This window comes from Rutidosis leptorrhynchoides, chromosome 1, assembly GCF_046630445.1.
Source record: "Rutidosis leptorrhynchoides isolate AG116_Rl617_1_P2 chromosome 1, CSIRO_AGI_Rlap_v1, whole genome shotgun sequence".
Taxonomy (NCBI): Eukaryota; Viridiplantae; Streptophyta; class Magnoliopsida; order Asterales; family Asteraceae; genus Rutidosis; species Rutidosis leptorrhynchoides.
Genome location: NC_092333.1, coordinates 81,242,281 through 81,267,675, shown reverse-complemented (window position 1 = coordinate 81,267,675; position 25,395 = coordinate 81,242,281). Strand labels below are relative to the sequence as shown.

The 25,395-nt window shown below is 35.2% G+C and overlaps 1 pseudogene; it reads right to left on the bottom strand.

Annotated features, from left to right (window-relative positions):
• Window positions 1–8,773: 8,773 nt before the first annotated feature.
• On the bottom strand, window positions 8,774–14,560 carry LOC139886041 (eukaryotic initiation factor 4A-13-like; annotated as a pseudogene).
• Window positions 14,561–25,395: the final 10,835 nt, after the last annotated feature.

Sequence of the window (25,395 nt, the reverse complement as noted above, 5' to 3'; positions counted from 1 at the left end):
CGCAAAAGATTATGAAGAAGGGACGTTTTGCTGTCCTAGCACATGTGAAAGCGGTAGAAACTGAAGTGAAGAGCGTGAACGACGTTCGAATTATGAACGAATTTTCCGATGTCTTCCCAGAGGAATTGCCTGGATTGCCGCCGCAGAGAGCAGTAGAGTTTCAGATTTATTTAGTGCCAGGAGCTGCACCTGTAGCTCGCGCACCTTATAGACTCGCACCTTCCGAGATGCAAGAATTACATAGTCAACTACAAGAACTACTTGATCGAGGATTTATCCAACCAAGCTTCTCGCCTTGGGGCACACCTGTTCTGTTTGTGAAGAAGAAGGATGGATCCTTCCGTATGTGTATCGACTATCGTGAGCTCAACAAATTGACTATCAAGAATCGGTATCCTCTTCCACGAATTGACGATCTTTTTGATCAACTACAAGGATCGAGTGTCTACTCAAAGATCGATTTGCGATCCGGTTATCACCAGTTGAGGGTGAAGGAAAGTGACGTGATGAAGACTGCATTCAGGACCCGTTATGGTCATTATGAGTTTCTCGTGATGCCATTCGGTTTGACAAATGCACCTGCCGTGTTCATGGACCTCATGAATCGTGTCTGCAAGCCTTACTTGGACAAGTTTGTCATCGTCTTCATAGATGATATCCTCATTTACTCTAAGAGCGAAGAAGAGCATGAGCAACACCTCCGACTAGTACTTGAACTCTTGAGGCAAGAGCAACTTTACGCCAAATTCTCCAAGTGCGAATTTTGGTTGAAGGAAGTACAGTTTCTGGGTCATGTGGTGAGCGACCAGGGTATCAAAGTTGATCCCGCCAAGATTGAAGCCATCAGCAATTGGGAGACCCCCACTACTCCGACGCATATTCGCCAATTCCTAGGTCTCGCCGGTTATTACCGAAGGTTTATCGAAGGTTTTTCTCTAATTGCGCGTCCTTTGACCGCACTGACTCACAAGGGCAAGAAGTTCATTTGGGAACCCGCACACGAATCAGCATTCCAAACTTTGAAGAAGAAGTTAACCACCGCACCTATCTTATCTCTACCCGAAGGCAGTGACGACTTTGTTGTTTATTGTGATGCATCGATGTGACGATCGCTCCAAATCCATATGGACGAACACGTCATTCATTGATTTCATTGCGAGGTATTTGACCTCTATATGATACGTTTTGTAAACATTGCATTCTTTTGAAAAGGCACACCATAAATGAATATTTAAATCAAAGGTTTTCGACATCTGATGATTTTTACATATAGACAATCACCATAAATAATAGTTTACAACAGTACATCCGTTGACAATGCAGTCAAAATAAGATACATGGTGATGATTTGGTGAATGCAACATTTCCTTGAAAAATATGTCATGTAAGACTCCATGCACATAGCTTGTCTAACATCTAAGCAAACAGCGGAAGACTTCTAGGAAACCTGAGAATAAACATGCTAACAAGTGTCAACACAAAGGTTGGTGAGTTCATAGTTTTAATGTTTCGTATAATCTGTATATAAAGGTGGATCACAAGATTTTAGTTGTTTCATCCAGAAACGTTTATAAAAATATTCTACAAGATTGAGCACCCTGGTAGCTAAACTTTAACGTTATAATAAGTACCCCTATTTTAACATACATGCAACCAACATGTACAATACACGCAAACCAATGTGTACTAAACTCAAATAGCATACGCCTGTTTTATAGTTCAGGCTAGGGTTTCTATACCTGGAACAGACAGGGATGTCAAGCCCTATGGATCCATATACTACTACTCGCGCCCACCAGTTCTTATAACCGGCAGTTACTAGTTACCAAAGCTAAGGGATTTTCGGTTCAAACTCGGTGTAGAATTTAGTATGTACTTGTATCCATTGCGTTTAAAATAAAGTGCATTTATTCTCAGCCCAAAAATATAGATTGTAAAAGCAATTAAAAAGGGAGCAAATGAAACTCACGCATATAAATATTGCAAAAAAAGTTATTTAAACATTGCATGTATTCTCAGCCCAAAAATGTAATGAGTAAAAAAAAGGCAAATGAAACTCACCTTATCAGCATATAAAGTCGTTCATCGTAATGTGATCGAAACTCAGAGTATCGAATAACCGTAGATCTCAACATATCAATATTGAGATTCAATATTGTAGAAAAGTACGTAGACGTAACGGAGATAATAAACACTAGGTTTGATTCACAAATATACCCCCGAATATTACCCATAACCTCCTTGGCAATAACCCATAATTTCCTTAACTCTAGCTTGCTCGTAAACTCGTTTTGAAATCGTTTGGACATAACGTCGTCGTAGTATTTTATGTATAATACTAATAATATTACTAATAAAAATAATAAGATTAATAATAATAATATTAATCTTAATAATAATAATAATAATAATAATAATAATATGTATATATATATATATATATATATATATATATATATATATATATATATATATTTGAGAGACAGGGAGATTTGAGAAGAGAAAAAGTAAATAAATCTAAACAAAACTGCGAGCTTTATAGACCTGGCCTGGTTCCCACTGCCATGCGATCGCATGGCTGGGTAGAAGGATTCCCATGCGATCGATGAGGTCATTTTCCAGCTCACAAAACTTTTGTCTCAACGTTTGTCGACATATTTTTATATTAATATATGATATATAATTTATATAATTAATTATATATTATATTAAATTCACGTGCATAGTTGACTTGAAATTTTTGTTCCGATAAGTCGTACGTCATTACTCGACTTATGTCCCGGTTCCGGTTTTTCGAACGTCCTTTCGTACACTGAGAAAACTGGCACTTTACCTTTCGTGACTCGTACATTAGTCAAAATATAGCCTTAAATTATCCCTAAATTATATCACTCAAAGTGTATCTTAAACTTTCGAGTGTTTTGGTCATTTACTTCTATAAATCATCGTCTCGTAGTATATACATATACATATATACATTTTTTTATTATTTTGAAATAGTGTTTTCCTGTAGCAAAGTTACTGTAGCAAAGTCAATTTTTACTGTAGTAAATAGTAATTTTCGAAAACACTGTAGCATTTTGGGTACTGTAGCAATTCGAAAATACTGTAGCAAATTAGTGTTTTACTTGTTTATTTTAAACGTTTTAATTCACTTATCTAAATATCAATCGAATTAACAAACGAATGTTACTATCGTTTACTAAATAACTTGAAATCATATATATATATATATATATATATATATATATATATATATATATATATATATATATATATATATATATATATATATATATATGCACATTAAGTTATATATATATATTGTTCTTGAATCATAGAGAACAGTCAAAGAATAATTGATTATATGAATATAGTTCCAAAACTGTCGTGACTCAATATTACAGACTTTGCTTATCGTGTCGGAAATGTTAATCATACAAAGATTAAGTTTAAATTTGGTCAGAAATTTCCGGGTCATCACAATCGAAAAGTGGTTTTGGTTGTGTACTGATGCAACGATCAAAGGTTATTGCCTATGCCTCCCGCCAACTGAAGATTCACGAGCGGAACTACACTATGCATGATCTTGAACTTGGAGCCGTTGTCTTTACGCTTAAATTGTGGAGACACTATTTGTATGGGACTAAGAGTACTATCTTCACCGATCACAAGAGCCTCCAGCACATCTTTGATCAGAAGCAACTGAATATGAGATAGCGTCGATGGATTGAGACGCTCAACGACTACGATTGTGAACTCCGTTATCATCCTGGCAAGGCAAATGTTGTAGCTGACGCTTTAAGCCGAAAGGAGAGGACGACACCTCTTCGTGTTAGGGCTCTGAACATCACCATCCATTCGAACCTCAACAGCCAGATCAGAGTAGCCCAAGATGACGCTCTCAAGGAGGAGAATATATCTCATGAACATTTGAACATACTTGTCTCTCGATTCGAGGTTAGGGAGTCTGGACTCCGATGTTATGCCGGAAGAATTTGGGTACCTTGTTATGGAGATCTACGGAACCTTATACTTAATGAAGCACACAAATCGAGATATTCGATTCATTCTGGAGCGGGCAAGATGTACCACGACCTTAAAGAACAGTATTGGTGGCCGAATCTTAAGAAGGACGTTGCGACTTATGTTGGTAAGTGTTTGACCTACTCGAAGGTTAAATCCGAGCATCAGAGACCTTCTGGGTTACTTCAACAGCCGGAAATCCCGCAATGGAAGTGGGAAAGGATCACAATGGATTTCATCACCAAGCTATCAAAGACGGTGGGCGGATACGATACCATTTGGGTTATTGTTGACCGCCTTACTAAATCTGCACACTTCCTAGCGATGAAAGAAACAGATACGATGGAAAGACTTGCTCAGCTATACATCAAGGAGGTTGTATCTCGTCATGGTGTACCTTTATCGATCATCTCAGATCGCGATCCCCGTTTTGCTTCTAGATTTTGGCGTTCTTTGCAAGAAGCCATGGGAAATCGTCTTGACATGAGTACTGCTTACCATCCACAGACCGACGGGCAAAGTGAACGAACGATTTAGACGTTGGAAGACATGTTGCGTGCATGTGTCATTGATTTTGGAAAGGCCTGGGAAAGGCATTTGCCACTCGCCGAATTCTTGTACAACAACGGTTATCACTCAAGCATTAATGCTGCACCTTTTGAAGCATTGTATGGCCGCAAGTGCCGATCTCCTATTTGTTGGGCCGAAGTAGGCGAAAAGCAAATCACAGGGCCCGAGGTAGTCCACGAAACAACGGAGAAGATTGCTCAGATTCAAGCTAGACTTAAGACTGCCCGTGATCGCCAAAAGAGTTATGCTGATCTTAAACGTAAGGACTTTGAATTCAATGTTGGTGATCGTGTAATGTTGAAGGTTGCACCTTGGAAAGGTGTGATCTGTTTTGGAAAACGTGGAAAGTTAAACCCACGATACATTGGTCCTTTTGAAATCTTGGAACGTGTTGGACCCGTTGCATACCATTTGGATCTACGAGCACAATTGAGATCAGTTCATCCTATCTTCCACGTGTCAAACTTGAAGAAGTGTCTTGCTGCACCCGAACTTATCATACCATTGGAAGAACTTACAATTGATGACAAACTCCACTTTGTGGAGGAACCTGTTGAAATTATGGATCGTGAGATCAAAACTTTGAAACGCAACAAGATTCCGATCGTCCGAGTACGATAGAATGCCAAACGAGGACCTGAGTTTACTTGGGAGCGAGAGGATCAAATGATGCGGAAGTATCCTCACCTTTTCCCAACTCCTCCATCTACCTCAGCTTAAATTTCGGGACGAAATTTTCTTTAACAGGTGGGTAATGTAACGACCCTGGATTTTTTCCAATGTTTATTTATTAATAATTGTTATTATTAATACGTGTGATAAAACGAATGTATGTTATTACATTTACATGTTGCCATGATTGCCCGAACTTGACTTTAATTGCCCGAAACGTCTTTGTGACACCCGAAACTTTCACGAATAATATTTTTAGATATTATTTGCATTCATGATTAAGGTTTATTAATCATTTCGATTAACTATGGCTATTAGTTAATTACTTGGGCTTTGATTGGGTTTATTTGTTAATTAATTGAACTTGGGCTTTACTAGTGTAAATGGACTCATGATATTGGGCTTCCAAGCCCACCCTACCTTTTAAGTGGACAAATTAGCCCACTCTTCCACTAGTAAGTATTACTTGAACATGGAAACTAGTTAGTTATATCAATTGAAATCTAGTTTGCTCATAATCCCCATGAACAACCATCCATTAACCAACTTTGTAAGCTTTAACACACTAGTAACCAAAGAACAATTGCTTCCCCCCCTTTGTGTGCAGCTGGCCGTCGGCCTTCTTTGGCCATTAGGGGAGTTTTAAATTTTTTTTACTACTTCATTACTTGCAATCTTATTCTCACACTTCACTTCAAACATACCTCTCAAACTTTCTCTCATTCTTTCTCTCTTTTTCTCTAGTTCTTGTAAGTAATCTTGAAGACTTTTTCTCTTCTTCTTTTCTTCCTAAAACTGAATTATACAACCCTTAAATCATCATCATTTTTGTTCTTTGTTGTTATTTGTTTGTAGTTGTTAGTTGTTGTTAATGTTGTTGTTTGTTACTCACATGTTATTATGAATCAAACTCACTAGTTTGTTCATCACTTTATCTTGTATTAACAAGAACATTCAAGAACTAAACTCTATAGTTTAGGTTCTACATATACTTTCTTTAAAGATTGCAAGTTCATGTGTTGATTAAAATCATACTTGTGATTCATGAAGTAAACTTCAAGTTTACTTTCTTAATGATCAAACTTAGGTTTGAATCTTTAAAGTATGAACAACCCATGAACTAGTTGTTTTACTTAGTTTATTTCCTTACATCATGCACTTTAATTTCATATAGTTAGTTTAAATGGTCAAGTACTACAAGTTAGTCTTGATCTCATTAATCTTGAACTAAAAGTTAACTTTGAAAGTTCAAGAACACACAAATAAGTTTTCTTTAAATATAACTTTGTATACATATGCTTGATCTAGACTTTTGAGTCTTGGATCTTCAAGATCTAACTAAGAACTATGTTCTACATCTTAAGATCTTGATTAGTTAGTTTACTTTCAAGTTTGTAACTTGTTATTAGCTTTAATGTCCATGTATGTGTTAGATCTAAGACTTTGATGTAACTTTGGTTCATCAAACTTCATACAACTCTTAAGTGAGTTGTGCTTCATGTCTTAGACTTGCACTTGGGTTATGATGGTCAAATCTTGGTCAAGATGATGCAAACACATCAACGAGTTGTACACTTGAAGCTATACGCATCAAGGATGAGAACCGTGATAAGCATCGAGCACCGGAACCCATTATTTTTCTGCCTACTGTTCTCTGCCTACTGTTCTGCTGTTTCTGTAACAGACCAGTAGACCTGGGCTATTGTGATTATGATTTTCAAATATCTATTTTCGAGTAGATAACTTTTCATATAGGACTCATCTTAATCCGAGTTACGGTTTAGGATTTATGGCCCTCCGATCGTCACTATGTCCTTTTAACGTTGTGCAGAAATTTCTGACCTACTCGCACTTAGACCGTCGCCACGGTCAAACGAAGACGAGTTTGCTTCTGTAAATTTTACCACACTTAAAGGACTCATATACGGAGCCATGACCACTGGTATCACCTTAATTCAGTAAGGGTAGAGGCCGTGGTGACTGACTGAATCAGCCTTTGTTTTAAACTACTTTCATAAACGAAACTTACTTTACGCCTTTTGTTTGATGATGAATGATGATGACCCTTAAGACCTTATTTACATACTTTTAAACCTATTAAGACGATTTACTGACTTAGTACTATTTGCCTTAGGTTGAGGACCTTAGGACCGATTACTTGCACACCTTTTCCGAACCGACTTTACGACTACATTATCATTGTGAGTTATAGCATTCCCTTTTTACTTTAACTTATTTTGGGAACTGGGAATACATGCAGATTTTATGTTTTACATACTAGGCACGAGTACTTAAACTTTATATATGTGTGGGTTATACAACGGCAGAAACATTCCCTTTAGCTCGGTAACGTTTAGTCATTGGTTTTTGAACCGGTGAACGCGAATCTTAGATATGGATCCATAGGGTTTGACATCCCCACTCAGGCTAGTAGCGCTAGAATTTAACGAGTGTTTAATACTTCGTAAACATACGCACTTGCCAAGTGTACTTTCAGGGGGTATAAACGTTAAGTTAGTTACCAAGTGCCCACGGTTAACATATACTTTATCATACTGTTTTGAAACGCTCTTTGTAGCACTGAAATCTCGTGGCCTACCTTACTTACTGTTATACTTAAACTATAGCTCACCAACCTTTGTGTTGACGTTTTAAAGCATGTTTTTCTCAGGTGCTTGAGGTTAGCTTCCGCTGTGTACTAGTCGTGCTGTAGACACCCGCTGCTTAGAGTTGTTATCGCATGAACTACTTTATTTTGCATTCAAACATTAGTACTTTTGAACTATGACTTGTAATGACCGTTGTGGTCACATACAATTATTATTGGCTTCTACTTAGTGAAGCATGCTTCTGGATTGTAAAACATTCGATGTTGGTTTAGACATCACTTTATTTATGAATGCAAACTCTTTTTGAAAACGCATATAGTACTTAACCTTGTAATGATCCTTTTGTTGATGATTCGTACACGGTGGTTTTGTACGGGGCATCACAAAGTATGTAACAATTAAATAAATAAAGCCCAAGTAATTAACTAGTTACATTAGTTAATTAAAAATGATTAATAATAATTAATCATATACGTAAATAATATCCGAAATATTATTCGTGAAAAGTACGTGTGTCACAAAGACAAGTCGGGACATGTAAAGTCAATCATGGTAACAAGTGAATGTATAAGAACACATTTATTAAAACACAAGTATTAATAATAAATATTAATAAGTATAAGTTGGAAAATTCAGGGCCGTTACACAATCAATCTTCATTTTTTAACACGTATTGGGACCCACTCGAAAGATTTAAGTTTCATTTCCATTAGTGTATGCGGACCGTTCCAAGATTTGTTGGAAAACACCTTGAGATTGCGATTCTTCCAAATTAAATATGCACATATCCATTCAACCACTTGTCACATTTGAGACCCTATTGTCATTTGCCCCGCTTTGCAATTCCCCCGAAAGGCTTCGTTAATACTAAGGTTTGAGACACCTCCAAACCCGCATCACTTATCTACTCTTTCCCAAACGTCCATGGAATACGGAATTAAGATCAATACCCCTTTTGTCAAGTTCCGCATGTACGGGTAGCCACATTTCAATAAAATCCAAATAAACACTTCCACTTTCAAAGGGACAAGGTTGTTTCTAAGTATTTCCTGGTGCGAATTATATCCAAGAGATTTGTTGTCTTCAATTAGCCTAGTGAGTTCATTGGTAGAGGAAGAGCATTTGTTTGATAACTTCCAATGCCAAGTATCACTAGACCTGTCAAGTTTTACATAGGAAAGTAATTAGTTAGCCAAAACATCGAGATCATCACGAGCATGACCACTTGGACATCGACTCCAACTCCATTTGAGATTGCAATCTTGATCCATCCACTCAACTCTATTACAAACCAGCGCATCGTTCTCCTCTTCTAAATGATACAACCGCTTATACCAACTTTAAAGGGACATCAATTAGCCATGGCTCTTCCTAAAAAAATAGTATAAGCTCCATCAACCAATTACCTTGATGAAAGAGCTGCAAAAGCCTTCCATAGATTTCTCTATCTCCATCCCGCACGAACAATATTAACCCAAACACCACCCTTGCGTTGCGCCCTGAGTGAATCCACCGAATTAGTCAGCCCGCGCAGCTCATGAATGGAATTAATAATTTTAGCCCAAAAGAGTTAGGTTCGTTTTTATAGCGCCACCACTATCAGCCTATTAAGGCTAAGTTTTTGAAGAGACCCGATATTTAGCCCCTATCCCCATAAGATGAAATGACATAAACCCATTTGACCCTAGCCATTTTTTTACCCTCGCCCGACCCAACCCAAAAAATATTACGCCTAACAACTCAAGATCATTTATGTAACAACCCAACTTTTTCCGTTACTTTAGTTAACTGTCAGTTAGTTAGTTAACGGAACTCAGAAAAATGATAGAATAATTATTGAACTTACGAAAGAAATTTAATTTATTAATTACTTAATGAATTAAATACGGTGATTTTGTTTCAACGACTAGTTAACGTTCCGGAGATTCGGTACGGTTAATGGCACTCGAAACGAACCACGCGCGAACGAGCTTTTACACAAAACGAGCCCGAGACCCGAGCCCGAGGCCACATGGCCATGACCTCATACCTCATCATCCTTGGTCCCATGATTAGCCCATGCATGTTGACTATTAGTTTTAGGCCCATGTTTGTTGACTTTTGGTTGTTTAGGACACTAACTATATTCCCTTAAATCCTAAATAACAAGAGAACATGTCCCATTCTTTTTCCTATAATTCTTGCTCTATGATTGCAGCCCCATACACACCAAATAGTCTCCTACCTTCATCCCTACAATTCTCCATCAAGTTTTGATCTCTTGTTTTTGCTTCTTTGATCAATATCGTTGCTTGCATCGTTCTCTACGCGTTGGTATAAACGATTTTGTGATCAAAGGTATAAACACATAAACCCTAATCCCTAAAATCAGATTTTTATTAAGGTTTCATGGATTAGGTTGTCTATTGCTCAAGTCTTAATGTTTGATGAATACTAGATGCGATAAATTGCTCGTTTTGATTGTTTTATGCGAAAATCGAATTTGTATTTGATGTGTACAGTAATTTTAATTTTTCAATTGCATGATATTATATTATAATTAAATTCCTTGAGAAAAACTATTGATTTTAGGCTTTGGATTCGCTTGATTTCGTTTCCGGATGATCAAGTTATGGCCAATTGAAATTAACGTTGTATTTTTGTGATTGATCAGAAATCTGGGTTTGATAGACCACGAATTGGATTGTGAAATTTATACCATTGGATAGTTAATTTAAAAACACTCAGGTTACACTAGGATATCATGCCTTTTGCTTATGTATAACTTGAGATATGCTTGATTTAGTGAGAAAGTGGATTTATACAGCACCTGCATGAAAACAGCCTTGTATGATAAAATGTGAACTTCTGTGTTTAAAGCTTTGCATATTTAAAATTTACACAAAAAGTACTTCACTTTTCATGTAGATATCATAGTCTAATTGTATCTAGATCTTCGGATAATTGCGTGCGAATGTGACTAACTAAACTAGAATCGAAACAGCAACTTTCTCTCTGTTTTATACTCTGTGGTTTGTGTTTATTGAATTAGTATGTATGCTTCTAGAAAATGAATCTTAACATGATATGTGACATATGGTTTGTTAATGTCAATCTCTGAAACCTTATACATTGGGCACAATAGGGCCACACATTATGTAAATTCTGAATTGAGCTGAAAACTGAACATTCAACTTGCACGAATAAACTGTACAAATTGGCTAAACAAAAATTGCTCAACTTTTGATATGTGTTAGTTTGATTTATCCTTGAACCATGGCCACTGGTCTTGTATCAATTTCATGTCCCTAACTCCAGTTATAGCCAAAACGAAATCAGTACGCGGTCAGAAACTTACTTGGAAAGCTATAAATGTACCCCTTCTGATTCCTGACTTTTAATTATCATATGAGACCTTGACCGGACTTTTTGGAATCAATTTTGAGTATATTTATGATTTGGAGTTTTCCATGTTTACTTGAATTTTGTACTATGAGATAATATGCTATGTTTGCTACATGTACATGAACTTTGTGCACAACGATAAACTGAAATTGTGAAATTGACCAATTATGATCTAAAACGTGTTGTTTGACTTAGGTTTGACATGTTGACCAACATTTGACATGAACCTACTGATTTTGACTTTATTTGACTACTTTGACCAAGTTTGACTTTCGGTTTGACTTCGGTTGACTTTGTCTGACTTGCATGAATTAGTTGATTGTATGTTGGCTTCTACTTTGAAACGCGTCGAGTCGAGCAATAAGACAACTTATACTATGAAACCACACTTGTTTACGACATATTTATTGACCAACCTAAATACATATACTTAGGTTGCATTACTCGGCTATAAACCGTACAAGTAAATTGTCCACTTTTCAATCCGCGCTTTATTCAAAGGTGAGTCTACAGTCTTGCCTTTTACATGTTTTCAGGGATGAGAATACACGCTGTTATACTTACATTATCAAATGCTTTTTGTATTGGCACGAGTACTATATCTGCATATTGAGTTTGTACACAAAGCCTCTAGCTTGAATACTTTAAATACCATTGATGTAGGCACAATTTAGATGGACGGATCCGTTAGGTTGACAACCTCACCCTACAATATTAACTGTGGTGCATTTACTTTGAACATAATACATTCGTATAAGTGTATAACATTTTTATGAGATAAAGGCGGATATAGTGGATTCTATACTCGGGGCATTGCTAGTATTCAAGTGCTCATAGATTATGCAAACGTTTCGCAACTTAGAGTTGTACTTGTAAAATCTCGTGGTCAAGGAACTTAAACTATTTTCTGATAACTGTTTTCAGATACTATACAACGTTATTTAAAACTGTGGTTTACGGACAAATGAGATAAAACTTGACATGGTATTGTCTACGAATATTTGAAACTTGACGTGGTATTGTCTACAAATGATTGAAATGGGACACGGAGTTGTCTACAAACTTTTAACATTGAACCTTGGTGGTCTTCCACTAATAAACGTTTTCAAAATGTTATTTCTTAAACATACTGTATTGTTTACTTAAAACCTGTAGATTCACTCAACATTATTGTTGATCCATTTTGCGTGTTTTATTCTCAGGTATTAATTGCTTCCGCTATAGAATATTGCTGTTACGTAGAAGTTAAGCCAAGCACTGGGACCAGAGTTAACATTCCGTTAAATGGATTTTGACGGGGTGTTACAATTTATAACACTCGACAGGGCTCTAAAGGGTATAGCGGTAAACTATGTAGGACCGGTTTAACAAGGGTTAACCTTCCACAAGATGATATCGATCTTGCTTTCCATTCCAAAAGCCTCGTACTGAATTTGTCGATAATCGGTTTCCAAATCTCAATCTGATTCATGTTACAACCAATAGGTAGCCCAAGATAGGAGAAATGTAATTCACCCACACGATAGCAACAGAATTTTAGTAGTTACACGAATCGTTATAAATCATCGTCCTTTTATCTATTCTATTTACATAAATAATTTATGATTTAAATTTATAATCGTTATATGTAACTTGATATCCTTACAAGAATTCTCATATTCTATAATTATTTGCGGCATATATTGAGGAGGTCATGACAATGAGCCGAACAAGATTAAGGGGTACGCGATACACGGCATGCATTATTTATGGCTATTCTTTATACATTACGTTCGGCAAAGTATTATAAGGTTCAAAATTTACCATCATAGGTATGCAGTATAAAGTTAACTTACATTCCGTAAATGAGTGCCTGCAGAGATAGGAAGAAACGGCCACTGAGAATCAGACGACGTTGGGAAAGTTACATATTGGATTGGATCCATATATTATACAATAATACATAATATATTGTATGAAATGTACTCAGTGATTGTACATATACTAACGGGTTTGTTCATGAACTTCCTTGTGATCTCAAGAGCCTCGGGGGGCATTGTTGCAGAAAACACTCCCACCTGAACCTTTGAAGGCAATAACTGGTAGATATCACAGATCAAAAAAGAATGTTCATCAGTTAGAAGCAAATATATTTCTACAGCCATCATTTAGTACTAAAAACTGTATTAATCTCCAGTGAAAATAGTTGATGCCTTAAACTAGGGTAATCAAGATCAGAATCATTTAATTTGAACACTACAAACTAACTATTAAAGATGCAAGTTGCAATAATGTAACAGTTTCATAACATGCATAAGATTTATATGAATATATAAAAGCTTGCATTAACAATATATAGTAGTAACAGACGAAACAAATATGTAAAAAAAAACCCTGATCTTTGAAACCTGTGAAAAGCATTTCATAAGCTTCATCGAGCACAAACATCTTCATGAAATCAGAACGTAGTGATTGCCTCCTAAGCATGTCAAAAACACGGCTATGAGTGCTAACCACAATGTGGACTCCTGCTGAGAGAATTCGCCGGTCCTCACGGACAACTGGTTCCACCAACACAAGCATGGACCTTTACAACAACATAGTCACTAACTGCTCGCATAACTTTCTCAGTTTGCTATGAAAGCTCACAAGTAAGAGCAAGAACCAAAGCCTGTCACTCCACAACATTATAGTCAAGTTGTTGAACGATCCCGGAGCAGAAAGTTGCAGTCTTTCCGGTTCCTGATTGACCTTGTTGAATTACATCAAGACCCTTGGTGAACAGGAAAATTCCCTTTTGCTGATTTGCAGATGGCTTTTCAAAACCTACAAGGACCAATTCCAACAACAAGATAACACTTACGCAATCATTGACAATAACAATTATAAGATTAAACATATATGTACTAACCATATGCATAGATGTCTCTTAAAATATTTTCTTGCAGACTCTTGGCATCAAAACTATCGTAAACCTCATCATATGATGTAAATAAATCCTGTACATTGGTAGATAGCCTGTAAAAGCAATAACAGCAAGATTATCAGCAGACCCATGGCATTATAATCATCACATAAATGAGGTACAAACAGAGATGCTGCAACAAAAAGGGGGTGAAACTTACACAACTCATTCATTTTTGAATCAAACTGACGAGTATCAAACCGAGAACCTTCTTGTGAACACTTTCCATACTGCAAACAGAAATAACAGCAACAATTAATGACTACACACTCAGAGCTTGTGTAAAAACCTACTCCAAAATCATACATATAAACCAATCTAGAATATGTTCAATGGGTTAAAGTCGTACTGCCATAAACTCATCAAACCCAAAAAAAAAAAAAAAAAAAAAAATCGCAGGAACGATGAGTAAGATACTTTGATCAAGCAACAATCATAAAGTAAAAAGTAATAAAAAGCATGACTGTATACATAACACACACTCCTTAATTACTATTAATCCATCTAACATCTTATCCTCAGATGATAAATCATAAATTTTTGTATAGATCAAATATATATATATATATATATATATATATATATATATATATATATATATATATATATATATATATATATATATATATATATATATATATATATATATATATATATATATATACTGATCTACACTGTAATGACCCAGACTTTTTCGATCAATCTATACTTATAAGATTAATATTTACATAAATTAAACTTACCAACATGATAAGCAATCCAAATTGTTGAGATTTATGTTTCCGAAAAGAGTTTTACACAACGTTTGACCGTCTAGTTTGACCGATGATATCACGAACCATACAATATATGATAATTATACGTTTGTGTATATATATGTATATATACATATTTAACATGATTAATGAATGTTTTAATATCTTATTTTGTATTAATAACAATAAGTTATAAGTATATTTTGAAACTACTAACTTAAGTTTTCAAAACGATAACCATACGTAACGTTAATTGACATAAATACTTATAATCTATAATGTTTATACATATATCGTATAAGTAATGTATTTAATCACTTTTAAAGACTTAAATACATAAAATCATATAAGTGTATTCACAAAAGATAGCTATATTTGAATCCTCATTCCATTTTTCACAAAATTTCTATACGTATACCTAGAGTATTTGTACTCGTATCATACCTAGCTTCTATACATATTTACTATTGGTATATACACATCAAATCACCACCTAACCAGCCCTTGTTACTACCCTAGGTATAAGGTAATTGCTTTTGAATGATTGTAAGACTAATTACAAAAATACAAACTAAAATTTTGTCCATGTATCCTTATGAAACACGTTTTTATGTAGTATATATGTATCATCATTTTCATTCATTTTAACTTCAAATTTCTTAAGCTAAACACACACTCTTTCTTAAACTTTGAACTCCATAACAATCCAGCAAGAAACCTTAAAGATCTAGCCATAAAAACCTTACTTAAACACCATAAGAAAACCATACAAAAACACTTCAAGAAATCCTTCCAAGAACACAAACTTACTTCCAATCTTTCATCCACTTCCATCACCCTTTTGATTCTAGCTTCTTACTCCTCTTTTACAGCAATCTTGTCCAAGGAACTTGAGGTAGTAACTATGTTCATAACCTTATTTGATTCATATATATATAGCTATCTTATTTTGTGGTATAAAAATTTAACAACAAGAACATAGTTTGAATGTTTTCAAACTTGTTTGCAAACTAAATAGATCCTTCTAACTTAACTTTTAAAATACTTCAAGACCTGTAATATAACTTAAGTATATGCTAATTTAGCAAGGTATAACTTGGTTTTTCAAAGAATACCTTAAAAACTGTTTTTACGACGTCGGAGTGTAACCGGGGACTGTTTTGGGTTGGATAATTAAAAACCATCTTAAACTTTGAATTGGAGGTTTATTTTCTGAAAAAATGATTTTTACTATGAATATGATAACACATAAAAATTTCATGATTTAATTCAAAGTATAAGTATTTTTAGAAAAATAATCATTTAAGGTTGTTTAAATAAAGGAAAATGTTTAACTTCATAGGTTTCACTAAAGTTTCACCTATGCCGTGTGATTTTGAATACAAACTAAGGTATTTACAGTTCATAGTCTTAAAGAGGAACTCGATCCAAGGAGATGGCAAGTTGAATCAACGAAAACGGATTTGTAACGAAGAAACTATGACCGAAACAAAATTGGTTATCCAAGACTTGTTTAACTTCGGGATTAATTGGGAAAAATTAAATAAAATCACATATTTCTAAGATAACATGATATTTTATATATATGTACTTATAATTCAATTTTATATGGTTCAGGATCACCCGTAAACATTACGAGAAGATTAATCATAAGATCCCATGTTTGTACGCAACACGTCATTTGACAACACCGGTACTTTATGTACGCAACACGTCATTTGACAACACCGGTACCGTGGGTCAAGATTAATCTCGACCAATACATATACGATGGGGGTTTTATTTATTTCATTGCGGGTATATTAAACATCTAAAAATGAACCATTAAAATTGAATTACTAACAACGAACTGCTAACTACGGACTAAGAAATTATTCAAAGTATTAAAAGTATAACAAGTATATATATGTGACGTTTGTTTAAAAAGAAAAGGTATTGATATATTATATATGGATAGGTTCGTGATATCAACCGGAGACCAAGTCAAATTATATATATCTTCAAGGCGAAAGTGAGTATATAGTCCCACTTTTAAACTCTAAATATTTCGGGATGAGAATACATGTATTTTATGTTTTACGATATGGACAAAGTAACTGAAAAATATATTCTACGTTGAGTTGTACCACTGGCATACTTCCCTGTAGCTTGGTAACTACTATTTACAGCGGTATTGTAAACGCGAATCCTGTTGATAGATCTATCGGGCCTGACAACCCCAACCGGACTGGACGACCAGTATTCAACGGTTGCACAGTACTTCGTTTCGTGACTACACTTGGTACGGTGTAGTATGATTTCATAATAAAGGGAATATGCGACGTGATTTAATGTTAAGTATGGTTACCAAGTGCTCAACCACTTAGAATATTTTTATTAAAATGTTTATATGTGAAATCTTGTGGTCTATATATATATTGCTGCCGGCATTAAACCTATATCTCACCAACTTTATGTTGACGTTTTAAACATGTCTATTCTCAGGTGATAATTAGAAGCTTCCGCTGCAACATGTTGAATTTAAACAAGATCTTGAGTATGCATATTTGTGTCAAAAATAAAACTGCATATCGGAGGATTTGTAATGTAAAATATGCTAGAAATCGTATTGTTATCATCACATGTAAAGTTTGTAAGTCTAAGATTATCGCTAAACGATAATCATCTTTTTATTGTCTAAAGCTTGTATTAAAATAAGAGTTATGGTTTGTAATGTAAAATAAATGCAGTTGTTCTTTTAAAAATGTCGCATATAGAGGTCAATACCTCGCAATGAAATCATACGTTATCTAATTCGTTCTTATGGTTAAGGACGGGTTATGACATGTGGTATCAGGGCGGTGGTCTTAGCGAACCAGGTTTGCATTAGTGTGTCTAACTGATAAGTCGTTAGGATACATTAGTAAGTCTGGACTTTGACCGGGTCTGATTTAAAAACCATTGCTTATCATTGTTGGTAAAAATTTATATGTAAATATTATGTAGTACTAATGGGTTAGTTGTTATGTGATAGATGTCGGGCTCAAAACTTGTTATCACATTCAGCGACTCCGAACCAGAATCTTCAGATGGTGTTCCAGTCATTAACCTATCCGATGACGAAAATAATATCTTTGGGGAAGACTCACAAATTCCGGATGAACCGACTATAGAGAACCCGGAAAGTGAACCCGAGGAGGAAAGTGAACCCGAGGAGGAAAGTGAACCCGAGGAAGAAATACAGGAAATTACAAAAGACAAGTTCGAACTAGGAAAGAAACGAAAGGCTAATGAATTAGAAAATTCAAATCCCGAGTTTAGTGAGGATGATGTGGCACCAACTCCACTAGACACTACCACCCCTATTCCCGCTATTCCTATTCGTTCTATCCCGGCATCCAGTTCTTCAGCCCCACAGCCAAAATATAGGCAGACAGCCAGGATAAGCGTTAAGCGATTCTTTGAACCTAAACGTCCTAGAAAATAGACCAAACGATGCGCTGCCGTATTAAACCATGGGATCATATAATGTTTTGTATAATATTATTAGTGTGGTTTGCTTAATGTTCGATGTAAGATAAGCATATGTAAAATAGTGAAGTATGAAATGAAATAATTTTCCATGGTTAAGTATTATTTAGATGGTAGTAATTAGTTCTGTACTAAGCTATTAAGTATGGACATTAACGGGTAGGTACTACCCTAGATATAATTATAAAACGCTAATAAGAAGAAAAGGCTTTTATAATAATACCTGGTTCATATTATTAATAAGCTATAATGTACTGTAAATATACACTACATCTATAATATTCCATGTGAATAATTATTTTCTTTTCATTCTTATAGAAGAATATGGCGCGATTGAATCGAATGACGGAACAAGAAGTCGAGGAATTCATCAACCAGCGAGTGAACGATAGAATGTTATGGGTCGAGGCTGCAAGAGCTGCTGCAGTTAACCCAAATCCTCGTGTAGGATGCACCTACAAAACTTTTCAAGCTTGCAAGCCCTCATCATTCAGTGGAACAGAAGGACCGATCGGTTTAACTCGGTGGATAGAAAAGATGGAGACTGTGTTTAAAATCAGTGGTTGTGTTGAAAAGGACATGACCAAGTATGCAGCGTGCACTTTACAAGATAGTGCACTCACATGGTGGAAAAATTATGTGAAGGCTGTAGGAGGAGATGTGAAATGTCCTGTTCTTATTGATTAAAAACGTTCCATATTAATTGATTTCGTTGCGAGGTTTTGACCTCTATATGAGACGTTTTTCAAAGACTGCATTCATTTTTAAAACAAACCATAACCTTTATTTCATAAATAAAGGTTTAAAAAGCTTTACGTAGATTATCAAATAATGATAATCTAAAATATCCTGTTTACACACGACCATTACATAATGGTTTACAATACAAATATGTTACAACAAAATAAGTTTCTTGAATGCAGTTTTTACACAAAATATCATACAAGCATGGACTCCAAATCTCGTCCTTATTTAAGTATGTGACAGCGGAAGCTCCTAATAATCACCTGAGAATAAACATGCTTAAAACGTCAACAAAAATGTTGGTGAGTTATAGGTTTAACATATATATATATCAAATCATAATAATAGACCACAAGATTTCATATTTCAATACACATCCCATACATAGAGATAAAAATCATTCATATGGTGAACACCTGGTAACCGACATTAACAAGATGCATATATAAGAATATCCCCATCATTCCGGGACACCCTTCGGATATGATATAAATTTCGAAGTACTAAAGCATCCGGTACTTTGGATGGGGTTTGTTAGGCCCAATAGATCTATCTTTAGGATTCGCGTCAATTAGGGTGTCTGTTCCCTAATTCTTAGATTACCAGACTTAATAAAAAGGGGCATATTCGATTTCGATAATTCAACCATAGAATGTAGTTTCACGTACTTGTGTCTATTTTGTAAATCATTTATAAAACCTGCATGTATTCTCATCCCAAAAATATTAGATTTTAAAAGTGGGACTATAACTCACTTTCACAGATTTTTACTTCGTCGGGAAGTAAGACTTGGCCACTGGTTGATTCACGAACCTATAACAATATATACATATATATCAAAGTATGTTCAAAATATATTTACAACACTTTTAATATATTTTGATGTTTTAAGTTTATTAAGTCAGCTGTCCTCGTTAGTAACCTACAACTAGTTGTCCACAGTTAGATGTACAGAAATAAATCGATAAATATTATCTTGAATCAATCCACGACCCAGTGTATACGTATCTCAGTATTGATCACAACTCAAACTATATATATTTTGGAATCAACCTCAACCCTGTATAGCTAACTCCAACATTCACATATAGAGTGTCTATGGTTGTTCCGAAATATATATAGATGTGTCGACATGATAGGTCAAAACATTGTATGCGTGTCTATGGTATCTCAAGATTACATAATATACAATACAAGTTGATTAAGTTATGGTTGGAATAGATTTGTTACCAATTTTCACGTAGCTAAAATGAGAAAAATTATCCAATCTTGTTTTACCCATAACTTCTTTATTTTAAATCCGTTTTGAGTGAATCAAATTGCTATGGTTTCATATTGAACTCTATTTTATGAATCTAAACAGAAAAGTATAGGTTTATAGTCGGAAAAATAAGTTAAAAGTCGTTTTTGTAAAGGTAGTCATTTCAGTCGAAAGAACGACGTCTAGATGACCATTTTAGAAAACATACTTCCACTTTGAGTTTAACCATAATTTTTGGATATAGTTTCATGTTCATAATAAAAATCATTTTCCCAGAATAACAACTTTTAAATCAAAGTTTATCATAGTTTTTAATTAACTAACCCAAAACAGCCCGCGGTGTTACTACGACGGCGTAAATCCGGTTTTACGGTGTTTTTCGTGTTTCCAGGTTTTAAATCATTAAGTTAGCATATCATATAGATATAGAACATGTGTTTAGTTGATTTTAAAAGTCAAGTTAGAAGGATTAACTTTTATTTGCGAACAAGTTTAGAATTAACTAAACTATGTTCTAGTGATTACAAGTTTAAACCTTCGAATAAGATAGCTTTATATGTATGAATCGAATGATGTTATGAACATCATTACTACCTTAAGTTCCTTGGATAAACCTACTGGAAAAGAGAAAAGTGGATCTAGCTTCAATGGATCCTTGGATGGCTCGAAGTTCTTGAAGCAGAATCATGACACGAAAACAAGTTCAAGTAAGATCATCACTTGAAATAAGATTGTTATAGTTATAGAAATTGAACCAAAGTTTGAATATGATTATTACCTTGTATTAGAATGATAACCTACTGTAAGAAACAAAGATTTCTTGAGGTTGGATGATCACCTTACAAGATTGGAAGTGAGCTAGCAAACTTGAAAGTATTCTTGATTTTATGTAACTAGAACTTTTGGAATTTATGAAGAACACTTAGAACTTGAAGATAGAACTTGAGAGAGATCAATTAGATGAAGAAAATTGAAGAATGAAAGTGTTTGTAGGTGTTTTTGGTCGTTGGTGTATGGATTAGATATAAAGGATATGTAATTTTGTTTTCATGTAAATAAGTCATGAATGATTACTCATATTTTTGTAATTTTATGAGATATTTCATGCTAGTTGCCAAATGATGGTTCCCACATGTGTTAGGTGACTCACATGGGCTGCTAAGAGCTGATCATTGGAGTGTATATACCAATAGTACATACATCTAAAAGCTGTGTATTGTACGAGTACGAATACGGGTGCATACGAGTAGAATTGTTGATGAAATTGAACGAGGATGTAATTGTAAGCATTTTTGTTAAGTAGAAGTATTTTGATAAGTGTCTTGAAGTCTTTCAAAAGTGTATGAATACATATTAAAACACTACATGTATATACATTTTAACTGAGTCGTTAAGTCATCGTTAGTCGTTACATGTAAATGTTGTTTTGAAACCTTTAGGTTAACGATCTTGTTGAATGTTGTTAACCCATTGTTTATTATAACAAATGAGATATTAAATTGTTATATTATCATGATATTATGATATATAATATATCTCAGTATGATGTATATACAGTTAAATGTCGTTACAACGATAATCGTTACATATATGTCTCGTTTCGAAATCATTAAGTTAGTAGTCTTATTTTTACATATGTATTTCATTGTTAATACACTTAATAATATATTTACTTATCATTTAACATAATTAACCAAGTGTATCAATATCTTAATATGATTCATATGTACCTAGTAAGACGTTGTTATAACGATAATCGTTATATATATCGTTTTCGAGTTTCTTAAATTAATAGTCTCATTTTTATTTTTAAGTATATAACTCATTGTTAAAATACCTAATGAGATACATACTTATAATAAAAACATGTTAACTATATATATAACCATATATATGTCATCGTATAGTTTTTTTACAAGTTTTAACGTTCGTGAATCACCGGTCAACTTGGGTGGTCAATTGTCTATATGAAACATATTTCAATTAATCAAGTCTTAACAAGTTTGATTGCTTAACATGTTGGAAATATTTAATCATGTAAATATCAATCTCAATTAATATATATAAATATGGAAAAGTTCGGGTCACTACAGTACCTACCCGTTAAATAAATTTCGTCCCGAAATTTTAAGCTGTTGAAGGTGTTGACGAATCTTCTGGAAATAGATGCGGGTATTTCTTCTTCATCTGATCTTCACGCTCCCAGGTGAACTCGGGTCCTCTACGAGCATTCCATCGAACCTTAACAATTGGTATCTTGTTTTGCTTAAGTCTTTTAACCTCACGATCCATTATTTCGACGGGTTCTTCGATGAATTGAAGTTTTTCGTTGATTTGGATTTCATCTAACGGAATAGTGAGATCTTCTTTAGCAAAACATTTCTTCAAATTCGAGACGTGAAAAGTGTTATGTACAGCCGCGAGTTGTTGAGGTAACTCAAGTCTGTAAGCTACTGGTCCGACACGATCAATAATCTTGAATGGTCCAATATACCTTGGATTTAATTTCCCTCGTTTACCAAATCGAACAACGCCTTTCCAAGGTGCAACTTTAAGCATGACCATCTCTCCAATTTCAAATTCTATATCTTTTCTTTTAATGTCAGCGTAGCTCTTTTGTCGACTTTGGGCGGTTTTCAACCGTTGTTGAATTTGGATGATCTTCTCGGTAGTTTCTTGTATAATCTCCGGACCCGTAATCTGTCTATCCCCCACTTCACTCCAACAAATCGGAGACCTGCACTTTCTACCATAAAGTGCTTCAAACGGCGCCATCTCAATGCTTGAATGGTAGCTGTTGTTGTAGGAAAATTCTGCTAACGGTAGATGTCGATCCCAACTGTTTCCGAAATCAATAACACATGCTCGTAGCATGTCTTCAAGCGTTTGTATCGTCCTTTCGCTCTGCCCATCAGTTTGTGGATGATAGGCAGTACTCATGTCTAGACGAGTTCCTAATGCTTGCTGTAATGTCTGCCAGAATCTTGAAATAAATCTGCCATCCCTATCAGAGATAATAGAGATTGGTATTCCATGTCTGGAGACGACTTCCTTCAAATACAGTCGTGCTAACTTTTCCATCTTGTCATCTTCTCTTATTGGCAGGAAGTGTGCTGATTTGGTGAGACGATCAACTATTACCCAAATAGTATCAAAACCACTTGCAGTCCTTGGCAATTTAGTGATGAAATCCATGGTAATGTTTTCCCATTTCCACTCCGGGATTTCGGGTTGTTGAAGTAGACCTGATGGTTTCTGATGCTCAGCTTTGACCTTAGAACACGTCAAACATTCTCCTACGTATTTAGCAACATCGGCTTTCATACCCGGCCACCAAAAATGTTTCTTGAGATCCTTGTACATCTTCCTCGTTCCAGGATGTATTGAGTATCTGGTTTTATGAGCTTCTCTAAGTACCATTTCTCTCATATCTCCAAATTTTGGTACCCAAATCCTTTCAGCCCTATACCGGGTTCCGTCTTCCAGAATATTAAGATGCTTCTCCGATCCTTTGGGTATTTCATCCTTTAAATTTCCCTCTTTTAAAACTCCTTGTTGCGCCTCCTTTATTTGAGTAGTAATGTTATTATGAATCATTATATTCATTGATTTTACTCGAATGGGTTCTCTGTCCTTCCTGCTCAAGGCATCGGCTACCACATTTGCCTTCCCCGGGTGGTAACGAATCTCAAAGTCGTAATCATTCAATAATTCAATCCACCTACGCTGCCTCATATTCAGTTGTTTCTGATTAAATATGTGTTGAAGACTTTTGTGGTCGGTATATATAATACTTTTGACCCCATATAAGTAGTGCCTCCAAGTCTTTAATGCAAAAACAACCGCGCCTAATTCCAAATCATGCGTCGTATAATTTTGCTCGTGAATCTTCAATTGTCTAGATGCATAAGCAATCACCTTCGTTCGTTGCATTAATACACAACCGAGACCTTGCTTTGATGCGTCATAATAAATCACAAAATCATCATTCCCTTCAGGCAATGACAATATAGGTGCCGTAGTTAGCTTTTTCTTCAATAACTGAAACGCTTTCTCTTGTTCATCCTTCCATTCAAATTTCTTCCCTTTATGCGTTAATGAAGTCAAGGGTTTTGCTATTCTGGAAAAGTCTTGGATGAACCTTCTGTAGTAACCAGCTAGTCCTAAAAACTGTCGTATGTGTTTCGGAGTTTTCGGGGTTTCCCACTTTTCAACAGTTTCTATCTTTGCCGGATCCACCTTAATACCTTCTTTGTTCACTATGTGACCGAGGAATTGAACTTCTTCCAACCAAAATGCACACTTTGAAAACTTAGCGTACAATTCTTCCTTCCTCAATACTTCTAACACCTTTCTCAAATGTTCACCGTGTTCTTGGTCATTCTTTGAGTAAACAAGTATGTCATCAATGAAAACAATGACAAACTTGTCAAGGTATGGTCCACACACTCGGTTCATAAGGTCCATGAACACAGCTGGTGCATTAGTTAAACCAAACGGCATGACCATAAACTCGTAATGACCGTAACGTGTTCTGAAAGCAGTCTTTGGAATATCATCTTCTTTCACCCGCATTTGATGATACCCGGAACGTAAGTCAATCTTTGAATAAACAGACGAGCCTTGTAGTCGATCAAATAAGTCATCGATTCTCGGTAGTGGGTAGCGGTTCTTGATGGTAAGTTTGTTCAACTCTCGGTAGTCGATACACAACCTGAATGTACCATCTTTCTTCTTGACAAACAAAACAGGAGCTCCCCACGGTGATGTGCTTGGTCGAATGAAACCACGCTCTAAAAGTTCTTGTAATTGGCTTTGTAGTTCTTTCATCTCGCTGGGTGCGAGTCTGTAAGGAGCACGAGCTATTGGTGCAGCTCCTGGTACAAGATCTATTTGAAATTCAACGGATCGATGTGGGGG